Source organism: Ascaphus truei, chromosome 7 (genome assembly GCF_040206685.1).
Source record: "Ascaphus truei isolate aAscTru1 chromosome 7, aAscTru1.hap1, whole genome shotgun sequence".
Lineage (NCBI taxonomy): Eukaryota > Metazoa > Chordata > Amphibia > Anura > Ascaphidae > Ascaphus > Ascaphus truei.
In genome coordinates this window covers 47,235,018-47,251,309 of record NC_134489.1, presented here as the reverse complement: position 1 = coordinate 47,251,309, position 16,292 = coordinate 47,235,018, and the positions used below count along the sequence as shown (strand labels likewise).

The window sequence follows — 16,292 nt, the reverse complement described above, 5'->3', positions numbered from 1 at the left end:
GTGTGCAGAGCATCTGTGGTCTCTGCACTAGGCCAGAGACCCCCATAGGCCCCAGCTAGGCCCCGACTCCCCTCAGCTTGTGGTTGCTGCAGGGACAGGCCCATAGATAGGGACACTGCACTGTAGTACCAGTTTGAGGGACACAGACAAGAGCTGCAATCTGGCATCAGGTGGTCTGGGACCAGATCACCCCCTACAGATAAGAGACATTCTTCATGGTGGCACCATCCACGCGGGACACTACCCAACATAGAGGCAGAGGCTACGCTGACGTCGCTGGATCAGTTGATCCGCATTACCTTCTTGCCATACCTGGGTGTAGGAACACCTGGGCAGGTACAACAAGTGCACCAACTATACACCCTCAGTTCTTGTGGGCAGTGCTGTCTCACACATTTGGGTGGGTTGTTGCTTGTGGACACCAGGGTGGTTGGGTGCCCAAGGGCCCCTCAGTACTTTGGGGGTATAACCCATCACGTGGGGACATTGGATGGAGGACATTGTGGAGTTACGGCCCTGTGAGGTCTAAGTGGTGTGGTCGTGGTGTTATTGTTATTAGTTTTATGCATATAGTTAACTGTTATTTTATTCATTGTGTGTATTATTGTATTGGGTCCTGTCACGGGGTCATCCAACATAGTAGGATCCCGTGCAGGTGGAGGCGCTGTCACCAGACGGATCAGACACACCCCAGGCTCCCAGCAGCGGAGGCTCGGCTCTCCTGTGAGCCACAGGTAACGCACCACACACACCGTAGCGGCCATATCTCCCAGGAGGTGGGAGAAAGTGCGCTACAAACACAATGTGTATTATAATTATATTAATAGATTGATTATATGCTATGCTGGTCTTAGTGTATGCGTCTTTAGGGACACGTGTACATGGATCAAGGAGATATGGTAATTGTTTGATCATTACATCAAAATGTATTGTCAACCATTTATTGTTGTTTTACACTATTTACAAATAGTTTATTGATCTTACATAGTATCTACACTTTTTGAATAAGTGAGATCATATAATATTATGTTGTTTCAAAGTTGAAATTTGTGAAGAAAATGGTGCTCAATATCAGGGTGTACACTACTTATATCACTACTTATATATATTCAGTCATTAGGACATCAAATAGGAACACTGTTATTCATCCATAGAGTATAGAATCCATAAGCACATATAGGGGGGCAAAAAAAGAGACCTAGTGGTCAGTCTGCTTGACTACCGCAGCTTATGGTCAATATTGCACAAACCCCTCTTTAAACATAAGCATCCCCAATATGAGGGTCATAGGTACAAATATAAGGGCTAATGCCCATTTCCTGCCCTTGGGGGTATCCTGATGGTCCAGAAGTTTGTAGTGTTCCAAGGCGTACAATCCTGAAGAGTAGAAGCAAATAGTAATAGGTAGAGCAAAGGAGCACAGCTACCGGAATTGATCCTGAATGAAAAAATAATTCAAGGGCAACTCCAAGATAAAAATAAAGGGTATTAGCTCACAGGAAGGTAAAAAAAACGAATGCACCAACGCGTTTCGTCCTGTGGGACTTTGTCAAGGTGTAATGGAGTAATACACAATCTTACTGTGACAGGGTGACGTCAACCACTAACAGTTATGCCTGGGAGACATACATCTGAGTGCTTCATCCAGCACTCAGAGGGTTAACCCAGGAGGAATGGTTGGGTAATCAGAAGGGAGCCAATACACCTGACAACCAGCATGAGATATAAGGAAGTCATTTCTGGTAATCAGGTGGCTGTCTCAGAGCTATCCTAGACAAGCTGCTATGCAGATGGATTCACAAGTATCTCTCTAAACCACAGTAAGAACTGTTCATATTGTTTTCGAACTGTTTGATATGTTAACGGTTTGGTAATGGATTAGCCAGCCATCCTGATAGATAGGTTTGCAGTGTTAGTAAGTTCTCCCAATGTAAAGCAGGATTTATTTTGCTATGTTTTCTTTATACCTTAAATGGACAGTGTGCCCACATGTTTAGTTATGCTGTGGAGAAATACAGTAAAGCCACTCAAGATTTGTTTTAACCTGAAACTACACGTGTGGACTATTGCCTGACCTCGGCTACAGGCTGTCGTGCCACACTTACCTATATACACAAATGTTTTTAAAATTTCACCATTGCCTCCTCTAGCCCAGCAGGGGTGGCGCGTGCTTGCGTTCCATTGTGGACACGGACACGCATTTGTGATGTCATCCCATGCACCGGAGGGATCGGACAGACCTGGGGGAGTGTCACAGCAATGCAACATGTCTCTGGTGCGCATGCGCGACGCCATACTGCGGGACTTTTGGCGCGAAATGGCAGCAATATAGGTAAGATTGTGTGTTACTCCATTACACCTTGACAAAGTCCCACGGGGCGAAACGCATTGGTGCGTTCGTTTTTTTTTCACCTTCCTGTGAGCTAATATATTAAATACCCTTTATTTTTAACTTGGAGTTGCCCTTCATTTTTTCATTCAGGATCAGTTCCGGTAGCTGTGCTCCTTTTCTCTACCTACTACTATTTGTTTAAAAGTTAACTTCATTGGAAAGTAATATAATGTCTTTGCTGTCCTTTAATTAGCCTTTTATATAGAAATATGTCTATTTAAATTATACTGATTACTAGTATTGAGATATATTCAATTTAAATGATATTTTGATAGATTAGTAAAATCCCTTTAGAATCTGAATTTATTAAGTGAATGTTGGAATAGGAATTGAATCAGTTGCATACAATTTTAATTAATTAAGTCTTCTGTGATTGGACTAAGGATATATTTAAGAATCAGTAGTCCAGACAGTATCTATCCCCTGATTAAATCAGCGCTAGACTGATGAAACGCGTAGGGTCACGTGTTCATGTTGTGAGCAGTTGCTTGTATCTTGCAAACACCGGCGAGAGGAGCTGCGGTTAGCTGAGAATACCTATGAACTCCTATACACAGGAACCCTCATTTACAGCATAGAGATGACACAACAAGAGAGGAACAGAGAGGAGGATATCCAAGAATGATTCGAACGGAGCAGCACCTCTATGGAAGCACGTTGGGGCATGAGTTTTACTCATACAACGCGCATACTACTCGGATGTTTGTGAGTTTTAATTTGTAAAATGTCCAAAGTTTAATTCATTTTTACACTGGTATCACACTAGGATCGGGCGCTTGTTCTTCTCTTTTTTTCTGTGTGTTGTATATATATATATATATATATATATATATATATATATATATATATATATATATATATATATATATATATATATATATATATATGAAAAACAAAACACAGAGCGCACGCCCCATAGTGTGATACTGTAACATTTAATGTAGGGAAGGATGGGTGGGGGGATTAAAAACACTCACAATGTGCAAGATAAAATTAGGCAGTATGTGATTAATAATCACCACCAGGCAGGTCCAAACCGCAGCAAATAGGGAGTCCACGAACAGCTGGAATCAGTCTCCCAAACAGCGCTGTCTCTCCGGTTCACTCGAAATCCTTCAAAACAGTCTGGTATCAAAGTTCGCCTTACTATAACTCCATGTGCTCCTCGGCCGTAAAGGATGCACACAATGTGATGACGTAATGTTGCAAGGAACGTCCCTGACGCGTTTCGTCGCAACAAATGCAACTTTATCAAAGGGAAAGGCCCTGAAGAAGAATAGCAATCTATAAGTACTGGAGGGTCTCAATCTTGATTGGTGAACTAAGTGATAATACCTCCCCTAGAAACGAGCCGTAGCTTAACAGAATTACAATTAAACTTGAACTAATTCAATTTGACTGTTATTTAATTCAATTCTATATATATTTTCTAAAGGGATAAATAATTAAATAAACGGACTCTCCAGTAAAGATATACTATAGGCCGATAAATAGGCCGATCTATCCTGGATGACTATGCCCCCACCCTTGTCAGCCTGTCTGATGACAATGTCCCTATTTTCCTTCAAATCACATAGTGCCTCTAGTTCACTCAACAGGTCAGTGAGAGCATCTAGACAGACCTCCTCCTGTAAAACAAAAAGATAGCTGGATCCACTTTTGGTATGAGTACTCAGGAGGAGGTCTGTCTAGATGCGCTCACTGACCTGTTGATTCAGTCAGAGGGGACGCAGGGTTCCTTCAGCAATGCTTTTGACAAATTTGACACTACCGTACACTCAACGCAAACACTAGATATTGAATTGGATGATGGGGCAACTATCATGCATTCCCCATTCAGGCCAAAGTCACTGTTCTTTCCCTACCAATCAAAGGGAGGGTACATAGATGCTTTTTACAACTTGGTACTCGAAGATTTTGAGACACTGTGCAGTAAACCATTTAGATTTAACAAAAACCTATCTAAAGGTGAACTAGAGACACTATGTGATTTGAAGGAAAATAGGGACATTGTCATCAGACATGCTGACAAGGGTGGGGGCATAGTCATCCAGGATAGATCGGCCTATTTATTGGAGGCCGGATGACTACTGGGTGACTCTGCCTCCTATATTCCCTTGCCAGATGATCCCACATCACGGTATCAGGTGTTGCTGAAACAGCATTTGCTTTCAGCCTTGGAGGAGGGTATTCTCACCAAATTTGAATTCAAATTTCTATATTCTGATCACCCCCGCACCCCCATATTTTATCATTTGCCCAAGGGCCACAAGTCTCTGGTGGACCCCCCTGGGAGACCTATCATCTCGGGGATCGAGTTGATGACGTCTGGCCTATCCCAGTATGTTGATTATTATCTTCAACCCTTTGTAGCAAAGCTCAGGTCACATATTAGGGATAGGCTGCATGTCATCAACTCGATCTCTGAGATCAAATGGAAGCCCAATTATTTATGGGCTACATGTGACGTGTCATCACTATACACGTCAATAGATCATTCCAGGGGGGTCAGGGCCATTGACTTCTGGCTGAGCACGGATCCCTCTATTCCCGCCATTCACAAAGATTTTCTATTAGAAAGTATAATGTTTATTTTAACTCACAACTATTTTTCTTTTGAGGATCTTTTTTACCTACAAATCTGTGGAACGGCCATGGGCACGAGGTTTGCCCCCAGCTATGCCAATCTTTTCATGGGTTATTGGGAAGAAACATCTTTTTGGCCCAATCCAGAGCTGGGGGCGGGCCTCGTATACTATGGTCGTTTCATCGATGATATTATTATTATTTGGGAGGGTGACATCACTGTTTTTTCCAATGTCCTTACTTCCTTCAATCACAATGCTATGGGCTTGAAATTTACTTTTGACATTAGTTCTACTTCAGTGGTATTTCTGGATCTGGTTTTGACTGCAGATCCAGAAGGCACTATCATTACCACCACACATTTCAAGCCTGTTGCAGTAAACAACTTTGTTCATGCCTCCAGTAACCACCATGCACAGTGGCTGAAGAGCATCCCCCTGGGACAGTTTCATCGTCTCAAAAGGAACTGTTCCAGGGATAGTGATTTTGCCTGCCAATCCAAAGAGTTGAGTGACAAGTTTTTGCTGAAGGGTTAAAACCCTTTGACCTGGTATCTGACTCAACAGGGTGAAGCTATCTGACAGGTCATCACTGCTTAAAAAGTGTACTATTAAAAATAAAAACATCAGATATGATACTCCAAGAATTGGATCATCAACAGTAGATGGGGTCTCAAGGTTTATTACCACCTTTAACCAATCCCATAGATCCATCCAGGGTATATTAAATACCCATTGGAGCATCTTAAAATGTGATCCCCATTTGGGGAATATTATACCTGAGAAAATTCCAATTGTATATAGGAAGGCCAAAAATATTACAAACATCATCGCTCCAAGCAAATTAAAATCTACAGTTGCAGCTGCCGATGCCACTTCGGTGAACCTTACTGGTAATCACAAATGTGCCAGAGGTCGTTGCATCACGTGCAAACATCTTAATAATACAGTGGAGTTTGCCTCCCTTCACAAGGATGAACGATATAGTGTAAGGGGCAATATCAATTGCCTTAGTGCATTTGTCGTTTATCTTATTCAATTTGGATGCGGCCTCCAATATGTAGGCCGCACCACTCGGCCCCTCAGTATCAGATTCCTGGAGCACAGGAGGAATGTGATTAATGGTGTCACTACCCATAGTTTACCGAGACATTTTACTAGCAAGCACAATAAGGATCCGGAATTCTTAAAAATTATGGGTATTGAGCACATTCCTCCTAGTGAATCAGGGGGGGACCGTTTTAAAATACTTTGTAGAAGGGAGACCTTTTGGATACACCGGTTGGGGACACTTATCCCCGGTGGTCTGAATGAATGTTTAGATACCAGCACTTTGGTATAAGCTAGTTTAACATCTTGGGCATGTTTTCTCTGTATTACTCTCTGCTGTTCCTTTTGGCCCTACCCCCTCTTTTTACATATCCCCGTCCACTGCTGTAAATCCTTCCCCCCCCCTCCCTTTCCATTCCACCATTCCCCCATTCCCCCCCCATTCTTCCTCCCCCTCCCTTCCCTCCTTCCCCTCCCCCTCCTCACTATCCAATCCTTCCCCCTACACTTGTCATTTCACATAATATCATCCATATTTTTTCACATTCCTTTCTTCTTCTGAATTTAACAATATATTTTATTTATGTGGACATTCTAATAAATCTCCATTTTTTGTCTATGCTAGATATTGTAAATGCCACCTGTGTATTTATGAATGTGCTATTGGTTTTATAATTATAACCAATTGTTTTTGGATTGCATATCATGTAAGTGTTAACACACAAGGATTTTTCAAATAATTTTATAGTAATTTCAAACTATTAGGTATTTTGTCAAATTTATTAAATTCTTGTTATATATGTATTATATTTGATATGAATTAGTGAAACATTTGAGGCACTTATAGGTTGTCATGTATTTGATATATTTTAGTATTCTTTTATCACATAGTGTAATATTAACTCATTTATAGCAGTATATGTTATGCATCTATGTTATTATAATATATGGCAGTATATCTTTACTGGAGAGTCCGTTTATTTAATTATTTATCCCTTTAGAAAATATATATATAATTGAATTAAATAACAGTCAAATTGAATTAGTTAAAGTTTAATTGTAATTCTGTTAAGCTACGGCTCGTTTCTAGGGGAGGTATTATCACTTAGTTCACCAATCAAGATTGAGACCCTCCAGTACTTATAGATTGCTATTCTTCTTCAGGGCCTTTCCCTTTGATAAAGTTGCATTTGTTGCGACGAAACGCGTCAGGGACGTTCCTTGCAACATTACGTCATCACATTGTGTGCATCCTTTACGGCCGAGGAGCACATGGAGTTATAGTAAGGCGAACTTTGATACCAGACTGTTTTGAAGGATTTCGAGTGAACCGGAGAGACAGCGCTGTTTGGGAGACTGATTCCAGCTGTTCGTGGACTCCCTATTTGCTGCGGTTTGGACCTGCCTGGTGGTGATTATTAATCACATACTGCCCATTTTTAACTTGCACATTGTGAGTGTTTTTAATCCCCCCACCCATCCTTCCCTACATTAAATGTTACAGTGTTACACTATGGGGCGTGCGCTCTCTGTTATGTTTCTCTTATAGATTTTGCTGTGGAACTGGTTATTCCATGTGAGAGCTGCCGTGGGCCCCTGGATCCTGCACATTGTCCTGGTTTTACCTGTAAGGACTCGTTTTTAGGGTTTGGACATTGGACTTTGATTTTGTTATATTATGTATCTAAGTGTTCATTTAAGTACATTTTTTGATTATTAATTATTTTATATTAGGGTGTTTTAGTATCATTTATTGCTATTTGCATTTATATTATCTTATCTTTTGGCGCTACTTTCTTTTTCTTTTTATATATATATATATATATATATATATATATATATATATATATAATTTGTGTTTCGCGGTTTTCTTTAATCTCAGTACCTTTTCTTATCTTACCTGCCATATTTACTTCAGCTAATTAAAGTACCTCAAGGGTTGATACCATATATGCTATAACTATATTTCATTACATTGTCACTCAATGCATTACTCATTTATGTGCAATAATAAGGATATACACACACACACACACACACACACACACACACACACACACACACACACACACACACACACACACACACACACACACACACACAAACAAAATCCCCACCCCTTCTGACAGCCATTCATTGGCAGAGTGGCCAGCACCATGTTGGATTAAATGTAGAAAGATCAAAGCACGGGATTTCATACTAGTGGAAGCTGCACTTGGTGTCTCTGATGTGTAATTAATAAGCAGTTTGGATGAACCCAATTTCTGGTCATATTTAGGAGTAGGTCTGGGCTGATTGCTCTGTTGCTCTTTTTGCAGACTCAGCTCAAAGGAGCCAAGAATTATTAATGATTTCCATCTTCTCTCACATGCAATGTGCTGAGGGCATCAGAATAATTTTGGCCTGGACGGACCTCTGAGTCAGTTGAAATGTTACTGCAGGATACTACCCCCTCTCAGACATGAGCAGGTGTGCACTGCACTGATCAAATAAAACCTGCCCCGGAGCTCCCCTGTGCGGCCACCCATTTACATCTTCCCTCTACGTGCTGCAGTACTTACCTCTCACCAGCAGTGGGGCACTACATTTTGAGGGCAGGTGACCGTGCAGCTTTCCTGGCATTTATGCATTGTACCATGGGAGTTGTAGTGCTGGACCTGCAGCTAGAAAAAAAGAGTGACAATATTATCAGACTGCTAAACTAAAGGCAAACTCAGCTCATTATCAGTTAAGGAACCTACATTTCATAATGGGGCTATTTATCAAAGATTCCAGACTGTTAAACTGGAGCAAACCTAGGGTTTACACGCCACAAAGTCGTTAGCAGCTGGTCTAAGATTAACGCATAATTCCTATGTCTTTCACACACAATCATGCGTCTCTGTGTAATAATTATATCTGTGTAATGTTTGTGATTAATGAGCACACACCCTTAAATCCATTACTTTTGGGAGACTGAAAACACTGCAACAACAGAGTTATTTATATCATGGGTGTGCAAACTGGGGGGCATGGGATTTTCTAGGAGGGGCGTGGCGGTTGAAGAGCCCCAACACTCTTCCCCCAGGCATGTAAATTAAATGCCGGGGGAGGCGTGAGGCCTCTGCCTCTTCCCTTACCGGCTCTCAGCCAGCTCTTCGACAATGCGTCACATAACGTGTGGAGCCTGAAAGCAGGTAAGGAGGGGGAGAGGGAGAGGGAGAGGGAGAGGGGGGAGGGGTGCTCGCTTTGGAGGAGTGGCGTACCAAAAACTTTTTTTCAGAAGAGGAAGGGGATTTGACTTTGTAAATGGTTGCTAAAGAAACAAAATTTGCTTGGTACATTATAATACATTACAAATTTAATTTCAGAGTTTTTTTTTTTTTTTTTAAATGCTACACATTTTCTCATACTACAGAATGGAATTATTTAAAAAAATAAAAATAAAAAAACATGTAGAATATTGCATGGTCTGCAGCTTTAAGCTGGGGCCAAAATACTGGTGAAGTGAAATCAAAGAAATTCCTTGTGTTGTGCCTGCTTTAACATTGCACTTCCAACTTGCTTTTATTGAGCTGCTGGTGGTGACATAATAACCTTCCTCTTGGTTTTTGGAGTAATGCATGTTGACTATTAATCTATATACCCACCAGGCAGAGCATACAGCATGCAGAAGAGATATGATGGGTCTTGGAAGCTTGTGTACAGCTATACCAGTAGTTCCCAACCTTTTTTTTTTTTTACACTGTACACACCCCTGTTAGAAAATATTTGTTCCCTGGACCCTTCAATTATAAATCTTACTGTATGGCGTATTCATCAGACTATTGCTAACAAAACTGTGAGACCAATCCCAGGCAGTGTAATTCCATGGCTCATTGGAGGTTGGGGGGAGGAACACGTGCTTAATAAGGCCCCATCTGCACCTAAGTGTGGGCAAACAGCATGGGTGGTATAGCTGTCAATCCTCACCAAAGTCACGTCCCACAATGCCTTGCTGCTGTGGATGCATAGCATTGGTGGAAGCGACTTTGGAAGCTCCTGCTGTAATTGACAGCTCTACCTCCCATGTTAACGTGCAGTTAGGATGCCTTACTAGGCGTGCAGTGCCACACAGGAACCTACTCTACGGCCTGGGATCTGCCATTAAATATGTTTTTTTTACAACCCGTTGGAGACACCTCCCGAACCCCTAGGTGTTCCTAAACCCCCTGTTGGGAATCGCTGGTAAATAGCAAAACAACTATGCTATTAAAGGAGCCATACACCCTAAATAACCTCGATTTGTTTACATTATTGGAACCCGGGAGAGGTCCTACAGAGCTCAACTGCACTATTTTCAGCACCAGGGAGCCCCTTGTTACTGAGATACTTTCTAGTGAAGTTACCAGGGTTACATCCTGGTTTTTCAAGGGGATTTAAATGGCCATCCAGTAGAAAGACACAACCAATGATGTTGCAGCTTCCTATTGGGCTGTAATCAGTCAACCATTTTGTTTCCCCTAATTGAGATTTAAAGCCAGTAGCTATAATGGCATTTGGCTCAGGGGGGACCCTGATTCTCATCCTGTATATAAAAAAAAGGGGGGCAAAAAAATTAAACGGTGCTTATTTACTTCTCACATATCATGTGTTTGTGCATACCACAACCATATGTTTAAATTAAAAATATAGCACCTTCTCAACTATTTCAACAGTTGTTTTCCAATTTTAAATAGCTCAACTAGCTGCACAATTGAGAACATAACCCTGCCTGTAAAAAGCACAATAACAACATGTTTTAAAACACGATATTTCTCATTTCAACTTAAAGCTGCAGACCAAGCAATACCCTACATGTGTGTTTTTTTTATAAATCAGTTCTGAACTTTGAGCAAATACTTGTAACATTTTTTTAAAATACAACTTTGAATAAATGTTTTCATGTATTATAATGTAAAAAGCATGTTTTGTTTCTATAGTAAACATTTACTAAGTCACATCCCCTTCCTCTTCTGAAACAGGCTTTGGCACACCCCATTTTGAGCCCTGCCCTCTCTCTAGCAGTGCACCAAATTGTATCTAGTGACTGCCTGGTCACATGATCTTCCCCACAGAACTTTGCATCTTTGGTCCTCTTCTACTGCACTGACAGCCATTTAGCGAACCCCCGAGCCAAATGTTCACCTATCGATCGGCAACTTAGCTAATTACTTATCATTATGTGGATTGTATTGATGAACATATTAAAGGGATTTTTTTTAACCAACAGCTTGGACTGCTGCTTTAATGATAACCCTGTAAAAAAAGGTGCTTTAAAGTTTTGTTTAAAATAAACCAGTATGAGGAATTGCTTCTTTTAAGTGTATATGTATTGAGCACACACAATCAACACAGCTCAACACTATAAGGATTGTTATATAGTAACTGCGGGCGCGAGCGCGCCTGTGCGAACGCACGTGCATGTGGCGCACACTTTTTGTATGTATAGAGTCCGTGCTGCCGGGAGCGACATGCTGGGAAGGTACTGTGTGTATATATATATGTGTGTGTGTATATATATGTGTGTGTGCATATGTGTGTGTATAGATTGTGTGAGTGAATAATTTCTTAAATAAGATTTTTAAAAGGAAAAAAAAACATGTTGGATAAATAAAAAAAAATATTTGTGCAGTTATTGACACATACACACACATACATATATACACACATACACACACATACACACACACACACACACACACACACACACACACACACACACACACACACATACATATACACACACACACACACACACACACACACACACACACACACACACACACACACACACACACACACACACACACACACACACACACACACACATTAACAGTGGCGGTAGCGGTGCAAATTCTTTCTTTTCTTCATCTTCCCCCCGTCTGCCGGTTCCACACACACTGAAGTGCACGCACGCGGCACCATTATAGAAAGGATGACTAACCTCAGCCAACTATAACTGTCGCGCGTGCACGGCGTAGCAAGCGCACCCTTTATAGAACAGTAAATGTAAATAGCATGAAGCTAAGTAAAAAACATGGCTGCTAATAAACCTCTAGCTCCAAGGTAGACTAAAGTGCCCCTTTCCCAACCATTGGGAACATATTCGTAAAATGAAATATTGTAATATTTAAGTCCGACCATACTGATCCTTTCTTAAGAAACTTTGAGTATCTGTGCTGTTCTTTATATTGTATATAATGGTATCGACCCTGGTGCCATGATTTTTAGAAATTCTCTGGCGGTTATATTGTGCAAACAATCCACGCAACGATATTTAAACTAAGATCTACATTTATTGCACCACTAAAAAAAATTGCATTCAGTGTCTTTATGATACTGGTTAAAACAGATTTGAACAAATATTTCAAACATAAACCCCATAGTTACTTTAATATGACACTTCCATAAAAGAAAACATTAAATGAGTTGATGGAAAATAACGAAATTATCTTTAAAAAAGCGGACACGGGAGGAATACTGGTACTGCAAAATTACCCGCAATACAAACAAGAGACTTTAAAACAACCCTATTGAGCTGTGACCCTACACTCTCATACCAACAAGAAGTAAATGGGATACTTACGCTGGGACTAAAAAAAGTATGGACCAGTGAAGTAGAATTCGATTTTTTAACTATGAAAAACCCACGTAGCCCTTTGTTTTATCTTCTACCGAATATCCATAACAGCTTTCACAACCCACAAGGGAGACCTAGAATCTCTGCAACCAATTCCATAAATCAACCATTGGCGTTTTTTGTAGACAAATTCTTATAGCCGATAGTTTATAATACTCGTTCTTACAAAAAAGATGCGTTTGATTTTCTAAAAACAATTAGACAAGTCCCACTACACGGACAAAAGGTACTCCTCGTAACTATAAATGATACAAACCTCTACATGATTATTCCTCATGTAGAGGGATTAGCTGTCATTAGGAGATACCTGATGGATGTACATACAAATAACCCTCCAGCAGACTACATTTTATTATTAATTCACTTTATTTTGTATAAAAATATTTTTACGTTTTGAAATGCATACTATATACTAACATCTGGTACCGCGATGGGGAGTAATGGGGCACTGTCATGCTAAGTTATTCATGTCCAATTTTAAAAATGCTTCATCTTTGATGCAGAATATTATTCTAAAATATTGTTCTACTGTAGATACATTGATGATGTGTTCTTCCTATGCCAAGATGAACGCATTGATTTGTTTTCACTGTTTTGGACAGACTGGCTACACCAGTTCACTTCACCCCCTAGGTTTGCACATAAAAGGGGACAAAACCTTAAGGACTTCCTAATACACGCAAACACAAAAGAACACTCCTCACTTTTTGAGTACCCCCTAAACCAGAATGTTTTAAATGCTTCAAGTTTTCGGTGTATAATAGCTTTAATACAGGGGACTTATTTACACACCCATGAAGTGGAATAAGTTTTTCAATAAAATGAAGACTCATGTACCACGACACATGTAATATATTCAATAAAATATCCTTGTGAACCTTGTTACATGAAAAAGACTAATCACATGCTAAAGATGCAATTTATCAAACATACAAACAAAATAGGATGTGGAGAGGAAGAAACCACCACAGTACAGTACAGGCATACCCCGCATTAACGTACACAATGGGACCAGAGCATGTATGTAAAGCGAAAATGTACTTAAAGTGAAGCACTACCTATTCCCCACTTATCGATGCATGTACTGTACTGCAATCATCATATACGTGCATAACTGATGTAAATAACACATGTGTAACAGGCTCTATAGTCTCCCCGCTTGCGCACAGCTTCGGTACAGGTAGGGAGCCGGTATTGCTGTTCAGAACGTGCTGACAGGCGCATGCGTGAGCTGCCGTTTGCCTACTGGGCGACATGTACTTACTCGCGAGTGTACTTAAAGTGAGTGTCCTTAAACCGGGGTATGCCTGTACTATAAAATGCAGACACACCTGGTATCTTCCCTTAAAACTATGCAAATACAGCATATAAATACAGCAGCCTCAGGAATGGATAAGGATATGATGTTTTTATGATGAAAGCCTTCTGGATTACCTTAAGGGATTTAATTTTAATTTACATCTTGGTTGTTTTTTTAGATTTAAGATAAATATGCTGTAGAACACAATTCCATATGTTCTCTTAACAAATTATTTACAGAATCCTCACTGCTGCCGCTTCTGCTGTTCTTGTCTGGAACCTGTAGTTATACAATGCTAGGAAATAAAGGTATATTATAAAATACATATTTTAGAAAATCCGGTGTGCCCTAATTCTCTTTCGGAATCACAAAATGGACAGCTGCCAGTCTTCCCATGCATTAGAGCACCGGTAAAAGTATCACAGTTTTGATTTTTCTATTTAGTGTGCAACATATTCTGTATCTTATATTGTGCATGGAAACATATTTATTTACATTGAATTTTATTAAAGGGCGAATTAGGATGCATTAGTTTTCTCCAGGCTCATGCTCATTATAAGATATCATCACCAGCGATGTGCATTATAGATTATGTAATGTTTACTGTGCTCTCCTCCTTCCCCCCTCCCCCCCCCAAAAAAAAACCACACACAGGAATTGTTTTCTTGCTGAGACAACATATATTTACTTACAAGTAAAATGGTGCAGGGGATTTGAGCTACTTAACTTGTAAACAAAATCACTCAGAGTAAATGAGAAACCAATGTATGACTCAATGTTCTCATAGTATATCACGTGTAGAAATGTACTATGGTTCTCAAAAGATAACTATAAGATATCTATATCAAAATTGATCTACAGTACTGTATGTAAACTGACAACATGGAAAAACATAGGAGCCACATATATTAGATATTAAGGTGATACAATGCATATCAGAGCCTGTTATGTTTTTTTACAGCATACTGTATTAGTATTTTCCACTACATGAAGTTAGACATTCAGTTAAACTAAACTGATCCATTAAAAGTTAAAATAGTCACCTCGCTTTCATAAAGAGTTATTATCATGGTCTTCCACTGTCGAAACAGCGTAGTGACATCACGACGCACATCTCAAAGCGCATGCACACTGATCTGCACTATCCCCTGACGTCAACACTGCTCTGGGAGAGAAAGAGGAATGGAACAACAAAAGGTTCAAAAGGCAAAGCTAAAAGCATCATAAAAAACCTCCAATACCAAGACTGAGGTCAGAATCCGCCCCCTGCTACAAGAGCAGGCAGAGAAGAAAAGGGCCACAGTCATTGGCCATAAGGAGATCATTGAAAATAGTTCACAGATATATACCCAATAATCAAAATAATACAATGTAAACAAAATTACATCCATATAACAAACCAAAAATCAACAATATCCACAAAACAATATTAATAATATTGCAGACTGCAAGAACACCAGACTACACAACATAAACCTAATTAAAGGCAATAGAAAATATGAAACTAAAAACAAATATAACTAAAAACAAAATGTGTGTGTTTAATAGTAAACCTCATGCTTATTCTCTGGTGACCCATCAATGAATTAATAGATATAATTAAATGCATATAGAGTGTGAATACACAAAATTAAAAATAACGAATGACTCAAAAAAACTTCAAAAGGAAAATTATGAAATGTTGCTATTGAATAAATGAATATATAACATCATACCTAAATAATTGAAAAAAAAGAAGAAAAAAATAATACTGAAAATAATAATAAAGAATATGAGAAAAAAATCTAAATACTCATTATAGCACAAAAACAACGAAAACATGTATAAACAATCAACTACTCCAATAATTTTTTTTATATATATACACATGCGTCCAATTAAACACGCGTATATGTATTAAATATTAAATTATATACATACACAAGTGAAGGGTCATCAAAATTGAAATTATATTGATACAGTTATCATAATTATATTAACTGAATATTGAAAAATATGTATAATCAGGGTAAAATAAAAATTCCTACACGAAAAACCATTAAGAAATTCCTTGATAAATCTTATTTGAGAAAGTGACCAAGATTCCAATAGTGGTAGTCCAGAGTAGGACAGACTACCTCAGGGAGGCATTACGCCAACTCAATAATACTGAAAATAATAATGAAAATAATAATAAAGAATATGAGAAAAAATCTAAATATATAATTATGATAACTGTATCAATATCATTTCAATTTTGATGACCCATCACTAGTGTGTATATATATAATTTAATACATATACACGTGTGTTTAATTGGACGCATGTATATGTGTGTATTGATAT

At 39.3% G+C, this 16,292-nt stretch overlaps 1 protein-coding gene across 5 annotated transcripts in view; it reads right to left on the bottom strand.

Annotated features, from left to right (window-relative positions):
• LOC142499209 (leucine-rich repeat and fibronectin type III domain-containing protein 1-like) overlaps nt 1–16,292 on the bottom strand; it is a 50,456-nt gene that overhangs the window by 13,317 nt on the left and 20,847 nt on the right. For 4 of the 5 annotated variants that reach the window (XM_075608241.1, XM_075608242.1, XM_075608239.1 and 1 more), the window contains one exon: nt 8,589–8,690. The gene's annotated coding sequence lies outside the window, so the exon portion shown is untranslated. Of the gene's footprint in view, nt 1–8,588; nt 8,691–15,010; nt 15,112–16,292 lie in introns of those variants that run through there. The other variant, XM_075608243.1, reaches the window with a different exon arrangement.